General features: G+C 43.3%; 2 pseudogenes; both read left to right on the forward strand.

The window, feature by feature from the left end:
- The first annotated feature begins 21,417 nt into the window (after positions 1-21,417).
- Positions 21,418-22,196, forward strand: LOC147627950 (uncharacterized; annotated as a pseudogene).
- A 436-nt stretch (positions 22,197-22,632) lies between these two features.
- Positions 22,633-24,039, forward strand: LOC147627951 (uncharacterized; annotated as a pseudogene).
- The last annotated feature ends 1,649 nt before the right edge of the window (positions 24,040-25,688 follow it).

The raw sequence follows: 25,688 nt of genomic DNA on the forward strand, positions 1-25,688 counted from the left end.
TTTATGGCATGGCATCATCAGGCATTTAATCAGGATTTATCAGGCATTTTATGGACATTTAAATGAATGTTTTCAGCATGTACCACATGGTATGGGTTGGATTCAGCATTGTAGCATCATATTAACCATCTAGACAAAAGCATTGGGGCTTGTAGAGCCAGCCGACAGCATTCAAGTCAGCCGACCAGCCTTTAAAGCATTTATACTTTGTACTCCGCTCGATACCAGCATACAAGTGGTGGAACTCAGCATTGGAGTCAGGACAGCCATCTTTCAGCCATCCTTCATCATTATTCAGCATGTTTCCCTCTCTTCCAGGGGTAGACATCATCTAGGATAGCATACATCCCTTTGGATCTCATTGTAACCGCATTCATCATCTAATATAGCTGCATTGCATTGACACATATTTGTCTATCTCTTGAACATCATTAAGTGCAGTTTAGTTAGACTAAGGTTGTGATTACTACGGTCGAAGCCTCACATGCCACATTGGTATCAGAGCGTTACAGGGTAACCAGCCTTAGATCATGTTCATTCCATCAGTCATTCAGACATCATGTTAATTGCTTCCGCACAGTTAAACCCAGTTCTCAAAATCTTGCAGGCCACCCTTAGGGATTTTCCCTTAGGTATGCATTAGTAACCCATCCATCTGCATTCTTGCACAGCATATAGGGTTGCACATGGTTTGCATAATAGCAGATATCTTAGCAGTCATCTTAGTAGTCCATCTTGCATCTGCAAGGCATACATGTTTGCCCATGAACTCTCTGGGAAAGAATGACATCCATCATCAAAGGAGGACATAAGTTTTGGGCTTCAACTGGGAGCAGGGGGTTTCTCTTCCACAGAAGACGGAAGTTTGCTCCATCGCCTCAAGAGGTTCAGAGCTTCAGGAGGACATAAGTTTTGGGCTTCAACTCGCAGCAGCAGGGGGTTTCTCTTCCACAGAAGACGGAAGTTTGCTCCAACATCACCTCGGGAGGTTCAGAGCTTCAGGAACGACAGAGATGGTAGGTGAAAGGTTTCCACAGGCAGGTCAGGGGTGACTCAAGTATTTCCAAGCAGTTTTAGCAGCATTTGTCGTTCAGTTCCCGTAGTATATAGAGTCTTGGCTCAAAGGATTTCATGCCATCAGACAACACTACTCATAGATCTCATATGATCCCTTCTGAAAAGCGATCATGGGAGGAGTTACTTACCACGACACATGCACAAGATTTAAAAATAGCCATGCACACTGGAATAGTGGGCTACACCTATCATCATAATGCCTTTACTAACTACTGGGCTCGCTTGGATAGATGGTATTTACTGCATGCTCAACAATATACAGATTTCAGTCTTCATATTGAGGTTGATCACTCTCTTGGTCTCTCTGACCATGCTCCTTTATGGCTGAATAGTCAGTTTGGCAGCCCTGGGATGACATGCATTTACATTTCATTCGGATGAAACATATCAATAAAGGATACCTGCAGCATGCACAATTTCAACAATTGATCTGATATGCCATAATTCCTCTTACAGCCCATGTCCATTATGACTGTAATTTTGCATGGCAACGCCTTGTGGACAGGCTTCAGCATGCTATTCAGGAATATGGGAGTAATTTCATGCCTGACTGGAGAGCTAAAGTTCAGCATGCCAAAGTAGTAGTTCAGTCCTTGACTGCACATTCCCAATTGCAGCCCCTCTCCTCTCAACAAATGGACACTCTCTCTCAATCAACAGCTCTCTTGCAAGCTATTGACCGACGGAAATTGGCCAAGTGGCAGGTTCGGGCAAGGATGACTCAATTCATGGATAAAGGCTGCTCTTCAAAATCTTTCTTTCAAGGGTTACATGCTTACAGGAGGAAGACCTCTTGCCTCAGAGTCCGTAAACTGGATGGTGAATGGACTCCGTCTTTCTCAGAGCTCCAACATGAATGCTTTTCTTATTCTCAGAAACTGTTTGCACCCCCTGCTACCACTTGTCATGTGCATCATAGATGCCATGGACATTCTCAGGGCTAGATCCAGAAAAGGCAACCAGATAAAGAGTATGAACCAGTAGAAGATAGGTAGAACCAGAGTGTAGGAGCTTCAGGTGTAGCATCTGAGGTGGACATGGAGCAGGACTTGGAGCAAGAAGCAGTCGGCTGGTTCCAGAAAGGACTGTCGGCTGACATCAGCAGGACAAGAGATGAGTAGGCTGGTTGCAGAAGGTGTCGGCTGCCCATAGCCATGGTCGGCTGAACCAGTACATAGAGGTAGCAGCAGGTGCTAGGGTGTGTGTGGACTGGAAAGCAGTCGGGCAGCAGCATGCGCAGGAGTGATCCAGTCGACTGTGTTTAAAAGAGCATTAATAAATTTATGAACTGGCCGACCAGCAGTCGGCCAGTTCCCCATGCATTTAAAGGGGCTATAAATAGCCCAAGTGCTCCTTGTTTTTAATCATTCAGCCCACTAGGGGTTTGAGTCAGTAGGAGTCCTAGTTTGGGACTGAATTTTGGGGTGTTATCACCTTTTCAAGAAGGCAGCCAAGGGCTGCAGACATGTACCTTTTTGTACCATAGATTATACTGAATTTCCAGCACTTCTCTCGCTCTCTACTCTCTCTCTATATCTGCGTTTTTGCATCAGATGGTGCGTTTTTGCATCAGATGGTTTCCAAGAGTGTTTAGGGCTGAAAGAAGACTACCCAGAGCTTCCGCGTGTTACATTGGTATCAGAGCATCAGGCTCAGCAAAGCTAAAAACTGAATCAGTCCCAGATGATGGTGTACAGGTCCAAGGTACAGGAAAGTACACGGATTCGAAGCCCAAGGCAAGAACACAGATCGGGAAGAACTCCCAGGAGGTTTGTTTGTGGTGTTCCACAGTGCCAGATGGGGATGGCAGTTCCCTGAGCCAGATAGGTTCTCAGGTAACGGTCCCAAGGGAGGTTGATCCTCCAAGGGTGATGTGAGAGTGCCAGACTCAGTTCCAGGAATGAAGACCAAGACCGTGTTCAGAGTGAGGGCAGGAATGGATTGTGGACTAGAGGAAGACCAGATGCATAGATCTTCATCAGAGACAGAGTGGTTTGGAGAACAGGCCGGGTTTTCAAAGAAAAAGGTTTGCGAGGAATGGATGATGACAGATGGACTTCGGGATAGGATTGGGATGATGACAGTCATCCAAGAGCAGGTTGGATTCCCGTCATCAAGTTTAGCAGAGGGGGATGTCATGTGCATCATAGATGCCATGGACATTCTCAGGGCTAGATCCAGAAAAGGCAACCAGATAAAGAGTATGAACCAGTAGAAGATAGGTAGAACCAGAGTGTAGGAGCTTCAGGTGTAACATCTGAGGTGGACATGGAGCAGGACTTGGAGCAAGAAGCAGTCGGTTGGTTCCAGAAAGGACTGTCGGCTGACATCAGCAGGACAAGAGCTGAGTAGGCTGGTTGCAGAAGGTGTCGGCTGCCCATAGCCATGGTTGGCTGAACCAGTACATAGAGGCAGCAGGCAGGCGCTAGGGTGTGTGTGGACTGGAAAGCAGTCGAGCAGCAGCATGCGCAGGAGTGATCCAGTCGACTGTGTTTAAAAGAGTATTAAAAAATTTATGAACGGGCTGACCAGCAGCAGTCGGCCAGTTCCCCATGCATTTAAAGGGGCTATAAATAGCCCAAGTGCTCCTTGTTTTTAATCATTCAGCCCACTAGGGGTTTGAGTCAATAGGAGTCCTAGTTTGGGACTGAATTTTGGGGTGTTATCACCTTTTCAAGAAGGTAGCCAAGGGCTGCAGACATGTACCTTTTTGTACCATAGATTGTGGAGGCAACAGACAGCATTCAAGTCAGCCGACCAGCCTTTAAAGCATTTATGGCATTTAAATGGTAGTCGTGAGCATATTCAGAGCTGGCCAAGCCGGCCGACCAGCACCAATTCCCCATATATAAAGAAACGCATCATTTCAGCATAGACATCTGGATCTCTTCAGCGTTTTCCTTCCTAGGAGCAAAGGGGGATACAGTTCAGCATCCAACAGTGTGTTCCTTCAGCGTTTCTACACCAAGAGGGCTGGGAGCAGCAGCGCATCCACGCATCAGCATATTCAGCCATCTTCCCAACTCCTACATAGAGGGATACCAGCATACAAGTGGTGGAACTCAGCATTGGAGTCAGGACAGCCATCTTTCAGCCATCCTTCATCATTATTCAGCATGTTTCTCTCTCTTCCAGGGGTAGACATCATCTAGGACAGCATAGATCCCTTTGGATCTGATTGTAACCGCATTCATCATCTAATATAGCTGCATTGCATTGACACATATTTGTCTATCTCGTAAACATCATTAAGTGCAGTTTAGTTAGACTAAGGTTGTGATTACTACGGTCGAAGCCTCACATGTCACATTGGTATCAGAGTGTTACATGGTAACCAGCCTTAGATCATGTTCATTCCATCAGTCATTCAGTCAGACATCATGTTAATTGCTTTCGCACAGTTAAACCCTGTTCTCATGATTACTGCAGCTGCGGGGTAGGCATGATGGCACCGTGCGGCACGAGGGGGGGGGCTGCGGGGGCGCGACGGCACGGCCCGGGGGGGGCTGCGGGGGCGCGACGGCACGGCACCGCCAGGGGGGGGCTCCGGGCTGCGGGGCATGACGGCACGACACCGTCGGGGGGGGGCGGGCTACGGGGGCGCAACGACACGGCCGGGGGGGGCTGCGAGGCGTGACGGCACGGCACGCGGGGGGCTATGGGGCATGACGGCACCGTGCGGCACGAGGGGGGGGCGCGACAGCACGGCACCACGGGGGGGTGGGGGGGCATGAGGGCACGGCTCCGGCGGGGGCCGGGGAGGGTGTTCGGGCACGGCACTGCGGGGGTCGGAGGCATGAGGGCATGGTTCCGGCGAGGGCCGGGGAGGGTGTTCGGGCATGGCACCGCGGGGGCCGGGGGCGTGAGGGCACGGCTCGGGGGGGGCCGGTCGGGGGGGCATGAGGGCACGGCACCGGGGTGCGAGGGCACGGCTCCGGGGGGGCCGGCCGATGGGGGGGCGTGAGGGCACGGCTCCGGGGGGTGTTCGGGCGGGCACGGCACCGCAGGGGCCGGGGAGGGTGTTCGGGCTCACCGGGGTGACGGCACGGCACGGCTCCGTGGGGGCCGGGGGAGGGTGTTTAGGGCACGGCACCGCGGGGGCCGAGGGAGGGTGTTCGGTCACGGCACCGCGGGGGCCGGGGGGCGTGAGGGCACGGCTCTGGGGGGCCGGCCGGGGGGTGTTCGGGCACGGCTCCGGGGGAACGGCCGGGGAGGGTGTTTGGGCACGGCTCCGGGGGGCTGGCCCCGGGGGGTGTTCGGGCACGGCTCCCCGGGGGGCCGCCGGCCGGGGGGGGCGTGAGGGCACGGCTCCGGCCGCGGGGGGGTGTCTAAAGGTGATTTGGTTGCTCGTAGGAGCTTCGATGAGTCAACGGACCAGAAGCCGCTTTGCTCGTGCCTCAAGGTGGCCCTTTTTCCTTTGTACATACTCCGCTCGAAACCAACGCACCTTCAAAATTACATGCAATATTATAATGTATATAAACTTGTTACTCAAAGATGCTGAATATTTCAATCATTTGGTTTGCATAATATTTTGAAACGAATCATGCGTACCTGTTTCATAACACGATAGTTAATTTCGTATATGCCCTCCAGATCCCCTACGTAGCCGAGCTCATCCTCAATCAAATTTGTGTCACAAGCACTTGCACGAGAGAGTTGATGAAAGGACGCAACGATGCAAGAGTCCTGAGTAACACGAAGATTCTCAATCCTCTTGACGCGGAGATGCTGACCACACACCCACATGTTACTGTGAGCTCGGACCTAAAACCACATGGGAACCACATGAACATGTATGGTTAGAATCCAGAAAAACATGTAGTATTATTCAAATTAAAATATAACATTGGAGTAACTTACCATGGTGTCGCATCCTAGGCTAAGCTCAAACTCTTCTCGTGAGATTTCAAACCCCTGCCCTCGCATCTCTCTGATATGTGTATTCAACCATTCTAGGCTCATCGTTGGAGGTGCACTCCGACCCTTTTTGGATGCCCTACTTCTCCTGTTTCTCTCTTTGCATTCTTTGTCATGCTTGTCAATCCATTTTTGCATGCAATCTGAGTTATACAGCACAAAAGTACTAAGCGCTTCCCTCTCCTCAGCACTTATCTTTAGTGGGACCCCTTGCCCACATAACATCTCTGTGGTTTCGTTGTCTGATTGTTCTTCTCTCCAACCAGGAGGAGCTTCGTTATCCACATGTTGCAAGTACTCAGATAGATAATACATGCACTCGTGAAGCAACCATCCCTCTGCCATGGATCCCTCGGGTCTTGCTCGCTCTGGCGCACAAATCCTTTCAATACCCCCATGTACCTTTCAACCCAGAACATCCATCGTGTACTCACGGTCCCAGCAATCTCTATCTCTTCAACGAGATGGATCATAACATGGACTTGAATGTCAAAAAAGGAGGTAGGTAACTCCTTCTCCATCAGACAAAGGAGCTCAATACACTCTAGCTTTCGTTGCGGGATATCACGTGAGTCGATCTCTTTGGATGTAATCCATCTATAAAGAGAAACAATGTGATTAGCATAAGATTTTTGTGACAAAGAAGTAAGAACAATATGATGTTCCACTCTCAATACCTTGTCAATGATCCCAATCGATATATAACATCCCTAATACCCTCAGTCAAACAACCGTCGATAACAAGTGGCAAGACGTGCTGCACACAGATTAGCTCTAGTGTTAACAAATGATAATGTAATGGCACCTTCATTAGAAATTGACGATACATGTTAGAGAGGCACCATACCTCAATGAAGTTATGCCAGTCGTGTGTCTTTAGACCCGAAAGAGAGTTATCATCCATGGTAAACATGTTTTGCAATGAAGCACCATAGCCCGTAGGAGTACGTATGCATCGTATCCGCTCATTGATGACGCTTATCTCTTGCTTTGTGAGTACCCATGGTGCCTGTGAATAAGTAATATTTCCTGTCTCCTCATTGATTATAGGCCATAGTGATCGTTTGCAGTTGCAAATCTTTAGGTCTGCCCTTGCAGCCTCTGTATCCTTGAAGCCCATAAGATGATTCCAAAGCGAGTGTGCAACATTTTTAAATATGTGCATGGGATCAAGCAAATGAGTTATTTTTAGATCTTTCCAATACTCCAACGTATACCATATGGATGAATTTTGTGTCATTGATTTCTTGCCTCTCGACGACTGCCGCAAATCATATTCGTCATCATTATCGCTTGCAAGTTCTGCCTCCGGATATATTAGAGGTCCGTTTGTCCACTTGACGTACCAATCTCTTGGAGTCATTCGCGTTGGACAACGTCCATTCTCCACTTTGCCATTAAAATGTCTCGCATTCGCTTTGGAACGTAGCACATGATCTGGAGGCAGAAATCGTCGATGTCGAAGGTATATATTTTTACTCAAACTTCGACTATATTTGGAGCGTAGCCAATCACCGCATGGTGGACATGCTTTGTAACCCTTTGTTGATAGGCCTGAGAGAAGCAAAAACTGTTTTTATGTTTTCAACATCCAAATTTTTTGATTGTATAAACAAACAAACAACTAAAGAGCCCTGCTATACCTGATGCAAAGCCATAGGCAGGATAGTCATGTATTGTCCATGCTAAAATGCCACGAACCTTGAAACTTCTATTACCCACAGGTTTTGACATATCAATAACATTTACTCCTTTCCATATTTGTTGCAAGTCATCAATGAGCGGTGCAAGATATACGTTGATGTCTTTAACTTGCCGCTTCCCTACATTGATGCATCGTTTAAATTTGACATTTTTCAAATAGAAATGAGTGTGCTATTTAGAAATGAGAATATTTGTCACATACCAGGAATCAACAAAGACAATATTAAATGCTCTTTCTTAATTGACATGAATGGTGGGATGTTTGTAGTTGATAAGAACTATGGGCCAAGTTGACCACTTGCTCGATCGCATGGAAAAGGGATTGATTCCATCCAAGCCAACTCCAAATTTTATATGGCGAGGCTCCCAATGAAACTCTGACCATGTAGCATCGATATGCTTAAATGCTTTGCTATCGCTTGGAATCCTCATGACTCTGTCTATACTTGCATTTCTCGAACTCCAATCCATAAGCTTGGCTATTTCGGGGCTGCGGAAGATGTGTTCAACTCGTGGTGCCAAGGGAAAGTGTCGCAGAACTTTGATAGGGACATTCAAGGTTCCTGCCTTGAAACGAGCAATACCGCATTTGGGACAAGTGGTTGCATTTTCATACTCTCCACGATACAAAATGCAATCATTGACACATGCATGAATTGTGTTGTATTCGAGTCCAAGGGATGCGATCATTTTCTTTGCCTCGTCCCTCGACTTTGGGATCACATTGTTTGATGGTAGAATCTTGTTCGAAAGAAGCCTACCACTCAATTGTAAATATTTAATGAGCACAAAAGTGATTGAGAGCCATTATTTTTATGCAAACAAAATACAAATATAACTTACGATAGTAATGCAGAAACTGATGCATTACTCCATTGGTAGCGTGTTTGGAGATTCAAGATGAGTAAGGTCACACTCAATCTTGATATGGATGCACCATCGTAGATGGGCCTTGAAGCTTCTTCTCGTAGAAATTTTTCATGCGGACAAGTTTCTTCTTCACTACTTGCTTGGAACCAATCGTCGATAAACTCATTGATGTCATCATCAACATGTCCCTCATTGGTCGCTTTTTCTCTGCATTTTGCATTGTACTCATCTCTAAGTCGTTGATATGTACTTGGATCTTGTGTACGTAAAAGCCTCATGTACTCCTCTGGCAAGATATGGTGACTTCGGTGAGAGCTAGATACACCCTCAACATCTGGACACTGCATGTATAAACATAGTCTACATGAAGAAATGATTTAAAGTAACAACAATCGAATTATTAAGTGATATAATCATAACATTAAAACCCTTTTTACAACACAATTCAAGCATATTAGCAGCAAAAATCTATACTCAAGATAACCTTAGACAAGACACTAAAATACCCTTAGTTGTATTACTGACGAGACAATGAAATATATCATCAAATATTTGTCAAAATTAAATGCTGATTGGGCTACAAAGCTGGATACATTATTTGAAACATACATAATTTAAGAGGCCGACACTTTATCTCAAATTTCATTCTCAAAGAGGGGCTGGTGATGGTCGACGCCATCCATAATTTACAAATAATTCCTCGCCAGCTTGTAGCACACACTACTATATATATGGGTACATCTCTAATCATATAACATGGCTCGTGACTATTCTCACACTCCATAAAGTTACAATTTGTTCTCTCATTTCTCCCTCTACTACTATTGATTAGCCCTGCTATATTTCCTTGAGCATAGGGTCTTCCATCAATATAAAGCCGCGATCCACAATTATATCTAATGTTTCTTTCGGTGAGTGAGGCCGCATTAGCACAAAGCCCATATGTTGTCATACTTCTGATAAAGCGAACAAGTGCATGCCATGCGCCCCAACCATAAATGGGCCCACAAAATGACATAAGAGTCACCTCTGAGTTTGCGGGCACGCGTAAATCCTGTGCAATAAAGAGACCTCGTCCACCATTGGGAATGGTAGATGGTGCAATCACATATCGAGCACCCCAAAAGCTGAAAACCTCTCCGTCTGCTGGAAGGGCTGCTCCCAACCATCCTCCATAGCGTCTACGATCGTACGTTTGAATGAGAGATAGAAGACGATCAGGCAATGGATGATCACCCAGGATGATCACCCAATGTCTCTGATTGGGCACCGAGGGGCAAAGAAGTTGATGATGCCTCCATTTGCAACTGAAAAACGGCTTGACCATATCGTGTGCGTGGAAGGAATGAAGGATCAATTCCATGGTCTTCACAATCCTCATGAAATCGAGGATGTAGAACTGGTACGTGCTGAATAATGCATCATTGTTGATTATATGAAGGGTGAGACACACATGGAACACGATTAATAGTGCGGAGTAAACTTGGATATGAATTTATACATAGTTCTAAAATGACATCACTTACCATGGGATGCTCCCGTTCCTCTTGTGGTGGCATATCAAGACATGGACCATACTGCTCCATATGGGCAAAACATATGCGTCGCATTCGTCGATGAGTGCCATGGCATGCTGCACACCAACATGGGATTCTTTCAACGTAATATGTTTGTGAGTCGCCTAGTGTCGTAGATGATGTGGAAGAAGAGGAACCATCTCCTCTCGCAACTACAGATGGACGCACAGGAAGAGTGGGAGGAGGCGGTGTCCCAGCTCAGGATGATCCGGAATCTGCATTCATAAAATATTAATGTCATATTAATATCATTAAAAATCAAAGAAAACTTGAACAAAAATAATACACATACAAAATCATCCTAGAAGTGTTTGTAAATGCTATGGTAGCGCACAATGCATATTTGCTTATCCCCAGGTTAGGAATAATGTTCTTCCCTCAGCAGAAACTAGTTAATTTGTAATCATACCTTCTTACTGTACTTATGTCCATATTAGAGGCTTACAGTAACCTTGCACAAAATAGTTCTTCAAGGTGTAATTGACATGCACCCAAATGCGTTAGCATAGCATATACGGACCGTCAGCCGGTCCGTATGCACTATGGATGTGCAATTGGTCCATTCGGAGAGCTAGTACGCTCTCCAAATGCACCCAATTGAGCATCCATAGAGCGCATACTGACCGCTACATTTATCTATTTATCTATCCACCTACCTATGTATATGTGTTTATATATCCATCTATATGTTTATTGATCGTAAATTGTGAAACCTTGTAATAACACACTGTTGTTAAATGCTTAGGAAATTTGCGGTCGTCCCTGAGCATACACGCCCACCTGCGATGTGCAAAGATTCTTGGCGGCACTTCAGGAAAGAGATTCGTTTGAGAGTGACATGGCCTCAACAGAAGACCCACAAAGTTAATTCACTCAATGCATATGATAGGTACTTCTCGAATAGCATTAATTATATATTCATATAAAAGCGCATTTAATTTGCAGGAGGCAGCACAGGCTCATGTCCACTTAGGGCACACCTCTCGGCTTGGCCGGATGGGCTCTAATGGCTTTGGAGCACTCTTTGTAAGTGCACAAATTTTTTGTTCGACTATCTATAGGTATTTGTATATACATACATATATATATATATGTATCCATGTATCTATTTGTATATACATACATATATATATATATGTATCCATGTATCTATGATCTCATATGCATTCAATTCACTTCTTACTTATATATATGCAATGTTTAAATGACAGAGAAAGGATTATGGTCGAGCACCATCTGCAGACGAGATACGGAGAGCCACAATTTACGGCTACAGAGCGCTACAGAAGGAGATGCCGACACCCGATGCTTTTGTAAGTAATTCTATCAAATATTATTTTATGCCAATCAAGATCTGCATGTGTTATATGTTATATGGTTTTTTTTATACTCAAATAGCCAATAGACATTTTTAATTGCAGGAGCAACATGGTGAGAACGACATGGACGAGGTTGCTCGACAGGTAGCAGCAGGGTTATCATCGCAACCACCCAAGAATGTACAAGAGGAGGACTCTTCCTCCGATGACTCCGATTAATGATAGAGCCATTTAGTGCTGAGTTTGTAGACATAATTTTTTGATACATATAGTCGCTCATTCAGAATGATGGCGCTCTTTCATTAACATTTTCTTTATGTATGTGTGTTTTTGGCCATGATGCACATGTGTTATATCTATCAAGAGTTTCTTGAAGTGTCTACCTCCCAAATCTACAGATTTAAATGTTAATTGATTGCAAAATTTAATTTATACTTACCGTAATCGATGTCGGCCATTGCTTTTTCAAAAGTCGATGTATGTCGATTCTTGGGTCTTTTGTCGTACACGAATGCGCGTGCGTATGTGTGTGTGTGTGAGAGAGAGAGAGAGAGAAAGAGAGATTTTTTATGATGTTTGTATACGTACGATGTGTGTGTGATAAAGAGGCAAGTGTGTATGAGAGAGAGAGAGAGAGAGAGAGAGAGAGAGACCAATGTTTATGTGAAGTGTGTGTGTGTGTGAGAGAGAGAGAGAGGGAGAAAGAGAGAGAGAGAGAGAGACTAATGTTTATGTGAAGTGTGTGTGTGTGAGAGAGAGAGAGAGAGAGGGAGAAAGAGAGAGAGAATGTGTGTGCAAGAGACACAAGTGGAGATAATGTGTATGAGAGAGAGAGAGAGAGAGAGAATGTGCATCGGCTAAAAAAAAACGTTCAGAACAAAGGTCTTTTAAGCGACCCCAACGGTTAAAAAAAATAATACAAATACGGTCGCTTATGCCACCTTCGTAAGGTCGTTTATGCCACCCAAACAGGGTCGTTTATGCCACCTTCGTAAGGTCGTTTATGCCACCCAAACAGGGTCGTTTATGCCACCCAAAATAGGGTCGTTTATGCCACCTTCGTAGGGTCGTTTATGCCACTCAAAAAAGGTCGCTTATGCCACCCAAACTTAGGTGTTTATGCCACTCAATTTGCGTCGTTTATGCCACCAAACAACGTGGTTTATGCCACCCTCGAAACGTCGTTTATGCCACCCAAATGCGATGCATATGCCACTCTAAAAACGTGGTTTATGCCACCCAAATAGCGTCGTTTATGCATCGCAAAAACGTCGCTATAGAGGTCGTTTAAACGATGTTCAAAAGCGACCTTTGGAACGACTTCTGTAGCGACCCCCGTAAGGGTCGCTACAGGCTTCTACTCTTGTAGTGTTTACTCTGCTGCGATTCTAACGTTTTTCTCGTCATTGTTTTTAATATTGTCATATCGACGGAAGATCCAACGTAGAAACTGACGATATGTGCCCTCGAAACAAATTAAATTCCAACTCAAAGCCGTCGGTCTGGGCCTAGCTTGTGGTATTGATACACTAGCAATTTGGTGTAATAATAATTCTCTATTCTAAACAATTTAGTCTGATAAAAATTAACCCACATCCACTTGCAAGTGTGAGAATGCCTATACAAATAGCAATTCTTGCATGCATGTTTAAACGCTCATTGGCTTATTGAAGTTGTAAATACGTGTACATACTGAGTAATGTTGGCGGCGGGTAATTGTATTTTGAGCTCATAATATTTAAAAAAACCTTCAAACATTATATTATGGCTAGAAGTTTTTAAAAAAAAGAATTTTGAGAGTTTTTAGTTATCTTGAAAACCCTCTAAATTATCAGTGTTATCTTGCAAAGAAAAAAGTGTAGATCCTTTGATTGGAAATGTTTTTTTTTTTTTTTGCGTACTCTTGTTTCATGATAATTATGTCCTTTAATGAACCACACACACGTGCTTTATACATGACACAAGTGGTGATGTCATCTACGTATGTGCCAAATTATCAATGTTATATCGCAAAGCAAAAAGTGTTGATCCTTTGATTGGAAATGTTTTTTGCGTAGCGCTTTGGCGCTCTTGTTTCATGATAATTATGTCCTTTGTTGAACCACACACATGTGTTTTATACATGACACGTGTGGTGAGCATCCGCATCATCGTCCTTGTTCCAAAAACCATATATTATGTCTTTTTTCAACGAACATGCTTGGTTGCAGATCCTTCCATCTAGTTAGCTCGCACATCCTTCCATCTAGTTAGAAATTGTTTGTTTGTTTGTTTTTTTTTTTTTGACAAAAATGTATTTGTCGCATGGTGCAGCTGGTGCGTCAGTTTTTCTGTTTTCTAATATCGCCAAAGAGAGGGCTCCTTCGACGGTATAAGATGATCACAGTCCTCAACGTCAAACCTGTAGAGGGAGGTGAACGGGGTGGACGTGGCCACAAGCCCGTGTTGTTGAAGGTCCTCGCCCGCCCAGCAAAGCTCTGGCAAGTCGTCGTCGAATTGCAGCATCTCTTGTTGAACGTCCGATGGAAATATCATTGGGTGTGAGCAGGAGCTAAGTACTGTACAACCAGCTTGGGCCTGGAGCTCATCACCAGAGCTGGCGTTCATATTTTCATAATTAGCTGTGTCACTCAATGAAGGAGGGCTTGCAGGACATTTGGATATCAGCCTCTCGTCTAAGGCGTAGGGGGCGCATTGGCAATATTGTTGCTGCGTATGGTTTCTTGTTGGTGGAGTTATAATGTTGGGCTCTATATTTGTGGTGTTGTAGGAGGCGGTGGCGAAAGAGGCTGCAAATGCAGCTGTGGCTTGCAAGCATCGAGTTGTGAGGCAACGGGAGGCGATGGGAGGGAGCTGTTGCGGGAAGTTGAGAGAAGAGGATTGCCCGCGCAGGCTGACAAGGGCCGCATCGTAAGCTCTAGCGGCTTCTTCTGCAGTGGAGTAGGAGCCCAGCCACACCTTCTCTCTGCTATTGCAGAGGCGTATCTCGCTAACCCACTTCCCCCATCTCCTCATCCTCACGCCTCTGTACTTCACTCTCTTTAACTGATGATCATGAGAATGCGCATTATGATCACAGGAAGGCAAGTTCTGCGGCACCATCCCCCAGGCCGCAGTATATTAGTTGGCCTGCCTGAGCTTGCTTGGTTAGAACCCGCCTGCACCAAGGTGTTGGAGCCAAAGAGAATGAGTAAACTTAAGCGGGCACGAATTCGGGGGTCCAAATTTTGCTTCTGAGTCTCTCCCTCCTGCCCATTAGGATTGGTTTTATGTTAACAGAAGAATACGCGTTAAACCTGTCAACACGCGAAGCCTGCGCGCATGACATTGTACGCTCGTCTCTCTCTCTCTCTCTCTCTCTCTCTCTCGCTGGCTGTGCTTTCATCACGTGGGAACTTTGTATCATGACACAAGTCCTGACGCTCCCAGCACAACGATCCGTACTTCGCAGCTTAGCGTGCCTTAAGTGAGGATTACTATGGGCTGACCCCTGGAATTTGGGAAGCCTCCATCTAGCAATTGCATCTTAAACCGAAAGTCAGCTAAATATTTTCAAAGTTGCAATTAAAATAAAAATATACAAGCATTTCTTGCCCCGCTACCCTATGCTTGGCACGTTCTTTTACGAACAGGACACTACCAGTTCACACATGTTTTTCATTAAAAAAAAAGAAATCTTATTTCGAGGTGATCTAAGCATCACCTATGACCATTACACTAGTGAACTACCAGTTCACACATGTTTTTTTTTTCATTAAAAAAAAAAGAAATCTTATTTCGAGGTCTCAAGATCTAAGCATCACCTATGACCATTACACTAGTGAACTACTTGTGGCAATGGTGTGCGAAAAAAAAAAAGAACGAAATTCCTATACCTTAAAAAAACCTTCACCTTAGAAATTCAAAAAGGTTTTTTCAAATGCTGGGTTCAAAAAAAGTCCCTTTGGAATTGCAAATGTTTTTCAAGGACAAACCTAGCACATGTTTTTCATTTTAAAATCTTATTTCAAGGTCTCATTATCCAAGAATCAACAATGACTCTTACACCAGTGAACTACTTGGCATAAAACAATATCTACTTAAGCAATAAATAGTATCTTCTAGGCCGTATTGAAACTTAAGCCTTCATACGGTATCAAATATCTTCAAACCTTTTAGAGAAGACATGTTGAACAATACGGTTACAAAAGAAGGCCACTATTTTGAAAAATTCTTTTAATTTTAGACATAAAACATATATGTGTAGTTCATTCTAGAAGGTTAAGTTAGTTTATGGCCTTGTAATTGAAGGTTACGGTACCTCTTCAAATTTCAGCCCTGCTTCTAGAGCATGACTAAAATTATGTTTTAATGTCTCATTTGGAATCTAACTTAGCTTTATTAATCAAAGTTTTATACAACTTTTAAAAATGACTAAAAGTTGAACCTTCTTAGGTTTTATATACTTTTTTTAAATTTTTATTTTATTCGCCATGTAACGATGACTACCAAAAAAAACCTACTAGAATGTTAGCATTTCCATGTAGAGGAGAGCGGCCTTCAATACAAAGACACCACACCCCTACATAATGCACACAAACCTCTATCAAAGCTACTAGTGTCCTTTAGGGGGCAGGAATGGTTCCTCCTCTCAAGACATTAGAGGATCCCTAAATCCCACTATCAACTCGGACTTCGTTAACCTGTTGAGTAGGTTCATAGGTAAGAAAAGACCCACAATAAAAAAAAACTTTACATATTTTAAATTTGGCCTATCTTCTCTTTATTATACACAACTTACTCCCTCTCCATGTGGACAAAGGGGCTAGGGAGAAAGGAGGATTTTGGGGTTTTTGAATTTTGAAATAACAAAGGTATAATTTGTTACGTGTCATGCTTGGGTTTAGGCTTCCAAGGGTAAGTATTTTTGTTATTTGCACGTGCTTTTTTCTTTTTGTTATCTGTGGTCTACTAAATTTCTTTTTAATGCTAATGGTATTACTATGCTATTTTCTCTCTCCATTTTAATCACTAGGATTTCGTTGTGTGTGTGTGTTAGAGAGAGAGAGGGGGGAGGGAGGGGGAGAGAGAGAGGATTAAAGGACATTGTTGTGAACTATTGACATATCTACTGAAGAGTGTATGCAAAATTGGCTACATTATGCATTGAGTAAAGAAGCGACACCTTGATGTGTGAGAGCACACTACAAGGGAATGGCCCCATATTGATGCCCATACTGACCTCTTAGTCTTAGGATTTTTTTTTACGATTTTTTCTCCTGTCAGCATCAGTAGTATGGTCGTTAAAAGAATGCTAGGATCAGCATAAGCATCGAAACACGTGTCAAAATACACCTACCGATGTTTCTACTGACTTCGATTTAAAAAATAGTTAAAATCGATGCTTATACTTATGTCGACATTTATTTTGACTCTATATAATAATATTAAGATTGGTAGAATGCCACAAACTACCAACCCAATCGATACATTCTACTATTGGTACCATCATAGGTACTTAAATTTGAGAGACAAAATAAGTACTTAGATTTGAGAGATTGGTACCGTAATAGGTACTTAGAGATAGGTACTAAAATTTGAGAGACATAATAAGTACTTAGATTTGAGAGATTTGAGAGATTGGTACCGTAATAGGTACTTAGAGATAAGCAACCAACCATATAATCGAGTGGTTGTACCTTATGTTGCTTCACCTCCTCTTACGAGGATAGCCTCTTTATCAGAAGTCATCCATACAAATAAGTGTGAAAGCACCTTATGTCACCCCCTCTTATTACTAGGATAGTCTCTGTGATAGTACCTTATGTTGCTTCACCTCCTCTTACTGTGATAGTCTTAACCCCACCAAATCTGCAATTCACCTCAAAATTTCCCACTTGACTCTCCCTGGTAATATATTCAACAAGTCACTTTGGCTAGATTCCTCCAATTAACTTAACCATAGGTTTTGCAAGCAATATATTATTGTTAGTGAAGAATCTAGTTGATATCCCCATCTTTCTAGCATGCCTTGAAAAGAACATCATGAAAATATATAAATTTAAAAAAAACATAAACTAGAATGCTTTGGTAGCCTGCTTTACCTCCTCTTACCATGATAGTCTTAACCCCACCAAATCTACAAGTCACCTCCAAATTTCCCACTTGTTTTCCTACCACCTTGCCCATGACTCTCCTTGGTAACATACTCAACAAGTCATTGTGGGACCTCTTGGTTAGATTCCTCCAATTAGCTTAACCATACGTTTTGTAGAGGTTGAAGAATCTAGTTGCTATCCCCATCCTCCTAGAATGCCTAAGAAAGAATTTCATGAAAATATACAAATTTAAATAAAAAATAAACTAGAATGCTTGGGTAGCCTTATCCACCTGTATAAGTACACAAGTGTGCTCGAACAAACATGAAGTCCTAATTTTTGTAGCACATCTTCTTCCTAGATGTGTCTTTCCCAAGTTTCAGTTTGCCATGTTACCTATAGAAAATGTTTTTTGGTTTTGATTAACATATCTTGAAGGCAAAGATTGAAATTCACAAATGTACAATCGTCTAATTTTACTTTTAAATATCTTGAATTGACCGAATCACTACAAGAGTAGAAACCTGTAGCGACCCTTACGGGGGTCGCTACAGAAGTCGTTCCAAAGGTCGCTCTTGACCATCGTTTAAACGACCTCTATAGCGACGTTTTTGAGATGCATAAACAACGCTTTTTGGGTGGCATAAACCACGTTTCGAGGGTGGCATATACATCGCGTTTGGGTGGCATAAACAACGTTACGAGGGTGGCATAAACCACGTTTTTAGGTGGCATAAACGACGCTGCAAAGGTGGCATAAATGACCCTATTTGAGTGGCATAAACACCCAAGTTTGGGTGGCATAAGCGACCCAATTTGAGTGGCACAAACACCCAAGTTTGGGTGGCATAAGCGACCCAATTTGTATGATTTTTTAAATGTGTTGGGGTCGCTTAAAAGACCTTTGTTCTGAACGTTTAGTTTTTAGCCGATGCGCATTCTCTCTCTCTCTCTCTCTGTCATACACATTATCTCCACTTGTGTCTCTTGCACACACATTCTCTCTCTCTTTCTCCCTCTCTCTCTCTCTCTCACACACACACTTCACATAAACATTAGTCTCTCTCTCTCTCTCTCTCTTTCTCCCTCTCTCTCTCTCTCACACACATACACACATACTTCACATAAACATTGGTCTCTCTCTCTCTCTCTCCTCTCTCTCTCTCTCTCTCTCTCATACACACTTGCCTCTTTATCACACACACATCCGTACGTATACAAACATCATAAAATCTCTCTCTCTCTCTCTCTCTCTCTCTCTCTCTCTCTCTCTCTCTCACACACACACACACACACACACACACACACACACACACACACACATATGCATGCGCATTCGTGTACGACAAAAGACCCAAGAATCGACATACATCGACTTTTGAAAAAGCAATGGCCGACATCGATTACGGTAAGTATAAATTAAATTTTGCAAAATTAACATTTAAATCTGTAGATTTGGGAGGTAGACATTTCAAGAAACTCTTGATAGATGTAACACATGTGCATCATGGCCAAAACACACATACATAAAGAAAATGTTAATAAAAGAGCGCCATCATTCTGAATGAGCGACTATATGTACCAAAAAATTATGTCTACAAAATTAGCACTAAATGGCTCTATCATGACAATTTTAATCGAAGTCATCGGAGGAAGAGTCCTCCTCTGGTACGTTCTTGGGCGGTTGCGATGATAACCCTGCTTGCTGCTACCTGTCGAGCAACCTCATCCATGTCGTTCTCACCATGTTGCTCCTGCAATTAAAAATGTCTATTAGCTATTTGAGTATAAAAAAAACCACATAACATATAACACATGCAGATCTTGATTGGCATAAAATAATATTTGATAGAATTACTTACAAAAGCATCGGGTGTCGGCATCTCCTTCTGTAGCGCTCTGTAGCCGTAAACTGTAGCTATAAATTGTGGCTCTCCGTATCTCATCTGCAGATGGTGCTCGACCATAATCCTTTCTCTGTCATTTAAACATTGCATATATATAAGTAAGAAGTGAATTGAATGCATATGAGATCATAGATACATACATATATATATATATATATATATATATATACAAATAGCTATAGATAGATGAACAAAAAATTTGTGCACTTACAAAGAGTGCTTCGAGAGCCACTAGAGCCCATCCGGCCAAGCCGAGAGGTGTGCCCTGACTGGACACGAGCCTGTGCTGCCTCCTGCAAATTAAATGCGCTTTTATATGAATATATAATTAATGCTATTCGAGAAGTACCTATCGTATGCATTGAGTGAATTAACTTTGTGTACCTTCTGTTGAGGCCATGTCACTCTCAAGCGAATTTCTTTCCTGAAGTACCACCAAGAATCTCTGCACATCGCAGGTGGGCGTGTATGCTCAGGGACAGCTGCAAATTTCCTAAGCATCTCTCATTCAAACGTACGATCGTAGACACTATGGAGGATGGTTGGGAGAATCCCTTCCAGCAGACGGGGAGCTTTTCAGCTTTTGGGGTGCTGAGAATCGCCTTTAGACAAAGGCACTTTAGTGGATAAAGAGAGCAGCTCTTTGGTATGCGCAGCTTTACTGGCAAAAAGGTGAAGCTCTTCTTCTAGCTTGCATAGCCTAGCTGAGCATAAAGTCAACATGGCTGGTCCGGGTTTAGCAAATAAAAGAAATCACAAATTTAAAAAAGCTAATTTTCCACCTCTTCTGGTAAAAGTGAGCTCTTTCTAGCATAAACCTGGCACCCACGATAGGGTCAGCTGTACTTTATTATGCGCTTTTTTTGGTAGAGCCTGGCTCTTTCTGGCCAAAGGTCACTTAAGTGTGAACCTGCATCCAAGTGACTTAGCTTCTTTTTGTCCAGCCCATCTGATTTATCACGCCTGCATAGTGAGCTGACAGATTAGGGTTTTATACCCTCTCTCCCATGCTCATCTCAATCAAGAGAGAAACCTTTCATCAGGTGTTTCCCCTGCTTAAGCTGACTACTACTAATCATACCATCATACTGCACTTGTACTCATATAGAGTTTACAGTACCTTCAGGACTACCTCTCCTAAGGAGCTTGTGGGTTCCAGCCTTTATGCTTCTGGTAATTGTCATTAGTATATGTATTAAGTAGATTTAATACAGGTTGGTGACACTTTTATGGGCCCAGATCAGCCACGCACCCTCTTCAGCTGATTAGTCTTTGCCTTTTTTCGATTTTGGCTAGAAGGGTTTGCTTTTTGACCAAGAAAGCTGTTCTTTTCCCAAAATTGCAACCATCTTGTCTACTAATTTGAGGACCAGCCCCAGTAGCCTATATAAGGGAAGCCCTCACTCCTTGCGGGGGACACCGGATGCCCTAAGGCCCTCACACGGTTGGTGTGTGTGTGTGCATGAGCATACTTTCAGCTGAGGCTTGCTCCAAGAGAACTCCCATGCCAGATTTAGTTTCTGGAATTGTTCTTTTGCTTGCATCTTGAGTCTCCAAGATTGATTCTTGTGCACATACTTAACAATTCCTCTAACTAGTGTCCTAGTCGATGTGTTGGTCTAAACCCTCCATAAAGGCTGTGTACATCTCAGCCCATAAGGCTTGTACTTCTGAAAGGGCTGTGCTTCTTCAATTAGGTCGCCTTCTTCTTGTATATTATTGCCTTCTGCTTGTGTGTACACTAGACAACTGGTTTGGAACTGTAGGTGTTCCCTTGCTACCCCAGATGGCCCCCTTGTTGCTGTTGCTACGTAGAAGACTTCCTGTACTTGAGTGAAGAGCTGCCTGCAGGTATGCTCTTCAAGGTACAGGTACGGGAACAGGTACAAGGACAAGTACAAGAGCAAACAAAGCACAAGAATGCCATGTAGATGAAACGACCGAGGGACATGTAGTGATGGGCTCCATGCAAGACATATGGGGGTTCATCACCTCAATGCAAACTATCATGATGAACCAAAGTGAAGAAATAAAAAACCTTGCACTTAAAAACCGAGAGCTTGAGCATAAGCTACAAATGCAAGATATGCGGGTCCTTAACCAAGAGAAGAAGTTGCAAGAACTACAAGAAGCCTTCAATAAACAAACCAACACGATGCAGGATACATTGGCCTCACATAACGAAAAACTTACACGTATCAGTGAGAGAACCCAACAAAATTTACCAGGAAATGTGGGATCTTGGGGGCAAGCAAAGTAAAGAATGGGCACACAAACTCGGCCACCACTACCACAAATGATGAAATGTATGTCATTGAGGATGAAAAAGAATACAACGAACTAGAGAAAAGGAAGATGAACATAGTAGTGCGAGGCATTCCAGAAACGGACACAGAACAAGTGCTTACATTGAACACGGACATCACAGATATCATTTCCACTAAATTTGGTATGCATGATGTTGTGGTATATGACGAGCACAGAGTAGGGAAGAAGAAGCCCAAAACCAACCGGGCAATTGTATGCACACTCCTAGATGCACGAAAGAGGGCCATTATCCTTGAAAATGCTCACATATATCTAAAAGACAGCCCATTATACATAAGTGAAGATAGAACGCCGAACCAACATAGGGCAAGAAGGGAAGCCTATGAAGCACGCACCAATAAGAAAACACCCACCATGGAGGGGGAGAACAGGAAAAATGACAAGAGGAGGCCCATGGGACCACAGAACTACATGTAATAAGCTGGAATTGCTGCGGCTTCCCCTGGCACAAAGGGGAGGGGCTCACAGAAGTCTTATCACAAGCGGATATACTTTTCCTATTGGAAACATGGGAACACGATACATGCAGGATACCACATGTTGATGGGTATGTCACACACTCTCTGTGGGGATGCCGAGTACAAAGATGAGAGGACAAGGCGGGGTGGCAGTGATGTACAAAGAAGAGCTTCAAAAAGTGATTACAATATGCAAAAAAGATGCTCATAAGTGATACATATGGGTCAAGATTGACACAGGAGGTAAACCAGTGTTCATAGCAGGGTGCTACATTCCCCATAGGGAATCACCATTCTATAATGCTTTCAACATAGAGAAGAACAACCCCTTTGAAGATTTGTATGCAGATATTAACACTTACACGCAAGAAGGGGTAGTGATGCTTACTGGGGACATGAATGCTCGCATAGCACATGCGCAAATGCAAGTCATAAATCTGATGACACCTCAGGGTCTAGAGCATAAAATGGATGTACTTGACCACATGTGGAAGCGATGCTCAAAAGACCAAGTGACAAACCCACAAGGAATAGCATTACTAGGCATGATGACAGCTATGCAATTAATAGCTATAAATGGAGTGAACAAATTTGCCAACTCGGGGGAATGCACATGCTACACCGCCAAACAAGGGAATGAGTGCTATTGATTATGTATTGATCCAATATGAGGCATCCCACATGGTGCATAACTTTGAAATTGGGGATAGATCACCAAACTCGGATCATACACCCATTCATGTATGCTTACGGGTACCCATTCACAGGAGAGGAAAACAGGCTCAAATTCGAGCATGGGCATACAAAATGCAAATTGAAAAAAAGAAAACTTATTCCGCTTCCCTTGATGATAAACTAGCAAGAGAATGCATGCCAATAAATGTAGATCAAGCATGGAACAAATTCAAGCAAGCAATGAGTGAAGCAGTAGAGGAAATAATGGGGAAAACGCATAGACAAGAAACAAAGGTGAAAGGGTTGCCACACAACTCATGGTTTGATGAAGAATGCAAGATTGCTAAAAGACATTTGAGGTCAACCCCCAAAACAGCCATAGAATGGACAGCTTTGGCAAAAACATACACAACTCTCAAGAGGAGAAAAAGAAGAGAACATGAACTACACACCGAGACACAAGCCCTAATAAACTTCAAGAAAAACCCCAAAAAGGAATGGATGAGGATGAAAGGCAAAAGACAAGACATTACTGGAGACATAAGCCCGGAAGATATGTATGCATATGTAGAAAAGTTATATGTACACAAAGATGCAGAAGGGATGCCTAATATGAAAGAGACAAAACAATCAGAAGAATGCTTTGACTTTCTGATGTAACAAAGAGCATAAAAAAACTAGCCAATGGCAAAGCACCAGACATGCTTCGGTTTAACTCAGAAATGCTCAAATGGTCAGGCAGTATTGCACAGCAATGGATACACGGACTCCTCAATAAATCCATAACACAAGGGCTGCCCATTGATTGGCAAAAGAATTGGATCAAAGCACTTTTCAAGAAAGGGGATGCAAATCAGCCCACTAATTACCGAACCATCATGGTGGGATCTTGCATGTCTAAGCTTCTAGGGAGCATCCTAGAACAAGCTATAAGCATATGGGCCGAGGCAAATGGCAAACGGGCTAAAGGACAAGCAGGTTTTAGACCTAAACATAGTACCATTGATCATCTCATATCGCTTAGGGTTCTCATGGAAGAAAGCCGGCTGAAAGGGAAAACTTTGCATTGTTGCTTTGTGGATTTTACAAAAGCATTTGACACGATCCCAAGAAGTGGGCTATGGTAGAGAATGGAATATATAGGGGTCCCGATGCATCTTAGAGTGGAATATATAGGGGTCCCAATGCATCTTAGAGTGGCAGTAGCACAACTCTATCAACAAGTTAGATGCCAGTTAAAGACACAGACCGGCTTATCTAAAGAATTCTCAAGCAATATGGGAGTCAAACAAGGGTGCCCCCTATCCCCCACTCTCTTCGGACTATGCATTGACCAACTAGAAGACCATCCCTCAAGCACTAGTGGAAGAAACAGATGGACCGGCCATTGGAATGCTCACCCTCTTGCTGCTAATCTACGCAGATGATGTTGTACTTTTTGCACATGACATGGCATCTTTATAGAAATTGACAAATGCTATACACACCTTTTGTGACACTACGGGTCTCTCCGTCAATGTAAACAAGATGAAAATTATGCTCATAAGAACTCATCCACAAGAAATTCAGCCATCACTCACATATCAAGGGCAGCCAATTGAGAAAGTGGACAGCTTCAGGTACTTGGGAATTGATATTCCATCCAATTATGCCTGGGGACAATGCGTAAGAAGTAGGATTGATGCCGGCCACGCCAAGTACTATCAATTTGAGAACATGTGCATGCAAAAAAACATCAAAAGATGGGAGATAAAGAACATAATCTTTGAGACATGTGTAGTGCAGGCCATTCTATATGGAGTAGAAGTGTGGGGCGCAAGCATTTCAGCTCATACATGGAATGAGATTGAGAAAATACAAAAGAAGTTCCTATGTAGACACTTGGGAGTTAAGAAAACCACACCTTACTCGGTGCTATTGCTAGAAATAGGAAACATGCCTCTAGAGATCAAAGCCTTAAAAAGAATGCATGCAAACATATTGAAAATCAAAATGATGCCCGCTCTACTCGAATCCCCCGCATAGCATGGGAAATTGGATGCGCACCACAAAAGACAAGGAAGAGTAAATTTCTTTCCTCTAGTCTTGTTCAAGACATCAGAAAGTGGTTCACCAAATGGGATGTGGAGGCATATGTAGACATGCCGATTGACACAGGGAAAGAAAGAGAATGCATGTTGAATTTTGACATAGCAATACTTGATTGCCTTCACAATAAATGGCAAACGACTACACACAGATCCAAGTATGAGTACTACTGCAAAAATGTAAACCCAGGATATTGGGAGACATACAAAATGAGCCAACCGGAAGCACAAGTTCACATCCGCATGCCCATGCCCCATATGGCAAGAAGAGCCATAACTTTGATGCGTACAAGATCACACATGCTTAAGATAGAAACGGGAGGATGGCTGAAAATTGATGCTGAAAAAAGGATATGCAAAGCATGCACTATGCAAGCCCTTGAGGATGAAGCTCACGTGACACTAAAATGCCCCGCATATGCGCACATTCGAGCTAATTTTCAGCAGCTCATCCATGGATGCCACACTTTTGCAAATTTGCTTCTAAAAACAAAACCCTCTCCTACACTAGGGACATATCTTACCCGCATCCTAGAACACCACAAACTACTAATGGAAACATCTACAGATGACACGGATCACACCCCTGCAAGGGGAGACTATTTGTAGACATGAGGGTCCCATGGGTCATTTTTGGCCCCCCGCGGACGTAAATACCAAATCAAATCAAATCAAATCTCTCTCTCTCT

This window comes from Cibotium barometz, chromosome 20 (genome assembly GCF_041138505.1).
Source record: "Cibotium barometz isolate CiBa-2024 chromosome 20, ASM4113850v1, whole genome shotgun sequence".
NCBI classification, from domain to species: Eukaryota; Viridiplantae; Streptophyta; class Polypodiopsida; order Cyatheales; family Cibotiaceae; genus Cibotium; species Cibotium barometz.